Source organism: Elephantulus edwardii, unplaced genomic scaffold (genome assembly GCF_000299155.1).
Source record: "Elephantulus edwardii isolate Elephantulus edwardi_28Jun2011 unplaced genomic scaffold, EleEdw1.0 scaffold00189, whole genome shotgun sequence".
Lineage (NCBI taxonomy): Eukaryota > Metazoa > Chordata > Mammalia > Macroscelidea > Macroscelididae > Elephantulus > Elephantulus edwardii.
In genome coordinates this window covers 833,874-836,154 of record NW_006399939.1, presented here as the reverse complement: position 1 = coordinate 836,154, position 2,281 = coordinate 833,874, and positions in this window count along the sequence as shown.

The following is a 2,281-nucleotide window of genomic DNA, read 5'->3' as shown; positions in this document are numbered from 1 at the left end:
GCATTAGCACGATCAAGTGTTCTGGGATTCCCATTCTTCTCAGAGTCAGCCACAGCTTGTTAGGGTCCACACAGTCAAATGCCTTTGCATAATCAATGAAGCACAGATAGACATTCCTCTGGTACTCCCTGCTTTCAGCTAAGATCCATCTAACATTAGCTACAATATCCCTAGTACCACGACCCATTCTAAACCCAGCCTGGAAAATGCAAAACAAAATACCCTCAAAAGAGGAAATGAGAAGAACTGCGTATATCCTGGCTATACAATAGCACTTCTGGCATTTTAACTGTTATTTTGTTTAACTGCATTACTATTCTATGAATGGTGTCCTGGTGTTTTTTTTGTATTTAAGTACTCAGCTGTGAAGAGCAAGACTGGAAGTTCAAATCCATTGTGGAAGAAAGTTTTGGCAGTCTGCTTCCATAAAGATTTACAGCCTTGGAAAGTCTCTGGTTCTTTGAAGCCACTGTGAGTCATAATGGATTCAAACGCAACTGGAGTTACTAAGCCATGAGGTAAGAAACAGACCTTTTCTCCTCATCGGAGTCTGGCAGCTTGGCTAAAATTTGTTCAGCATCACAGCTACGCTGTCTGAGCTGTTTCAACTCCAAGTAATATTCCATCAGGCTTCCAAGCCTGTAAATGACCATGGGAGGAGACTGCGTGTCCCCTTGAGGAGCCACTCGTAGATGCCTTTGGTTTAGCAGCTGACCTAGCTGTGTACTATGCCACCAGAGAGCCCTGTCAGTTGTCTGCCTCACCACTGAGTCGTTAACCCACACATAGCTGACCCGTCATCCTTCTCCTGATGAGCAGCTGGTGGATTCAAACTGCTTGTCTTTGGAATTGCAGCACAGCTTCTTATCACTAGGCCACCAGAGGTCCCTGATTAGCATCTAGTTAATTAATCCACAGTCAGTTCTAACTCCTAGTAGGGATCCTCCATCAGATTCCAAAATTAGGAATCTTTACAGAAGGATATATGTCATCTTTTCTCCCACAGAGCAGCTGGTAGATTCAAATCCATGACCTTTTGGTTAGCAGTCTGACACATTCACCACAGCACTACAGTAGCCACAATGCTGTAGTTATTGCAAATAATTTTTACATTACCCATTCAGGCTGACATCTCTATTTTAAAGATGAAGCAAAAACAGAAAGGAGGGAGGGGGGAGATGAGAAAAAAGATCCAAAAATGGTGGTAAGGTCACACAACTGAGCTGTCACATGACAAGTGCTGCTTACAAATCCTATTCAAGATGTATCCTTTAAAGTGTCATCTCTCAACTATGAGAGATTAACTCTCGAAATTTTTATCCAAATTATCATATTTCTCTTTAACTTTTGGCCATTTCAGTGTGCTACAAAACCTCTGGTCATCAGTAAACTTCGAGATATACTAGAAGTTCCACTCAGAAAGGCTAGAAATATATAAATATATACAATTCTTAGTTCAAATTCTATTTCTGAACCTTAATGGCATGTTCCATTTCCAACTATTATCAAACACAAGAATCTAAGAACAGTTTTGAGCAAAAGAATTAATTGGTTGGTTGAGGAGAAAGGTATGTGTCCTCCTTGTCTTTAAGATAAAGTCCATTTGTTACTCAGTGCCTTTGTGCTACCTCTTAATTCCTGGGGTAGTGCCTGAGATTTGAAAACTTACAAAGAGCCAACCAACTACTGGTCTCTGTTCAGCTGAACAGAGGAAGGAGGGTAAGGAGGGACAGGAGGTAGATATGTGGCTAACTACCTCCACAAACAACTGCCTCTTTTGCTCTAAAACCACAGAACTACCATTACTGAACAATTGATCAAAGATTCCAGAAAATAATTCTGATTAAATGGGGCAAAATGCAAATTCTTTCTACACTTTCTGAAAGCTGGATGAACCAAAGAAACAACTGCCCTGGAATAATATTTAAACCTTAAAAAAAAAAAAATCCCCTAAAGTCATCTTATAAGTGAACAAATATGTTTTAACTTGTAAAACCGGTGTGCCTTGAGCCTTATGATCTTTTAAGAATTATCTTGATGGAGAACAATTCAGAAAAGGAGGGGTAACAATGTTTGCACTGATATCAATAAGCTGTACATGTAGAAATAAACTGGTCCATGTTTTGCTGTGTATTTGTCAACAAAATATTGGGTTTCTTAAAAAAAAAAAAAAGGTCATGGACTGAGTAGGAATGCTAAGTAAGGGATGTTCTTAAGTCAACCACTATTTTCGAAAAGTATTTTGTGGAGTTCTACTAACAACAACAACATAGAGCTCTGT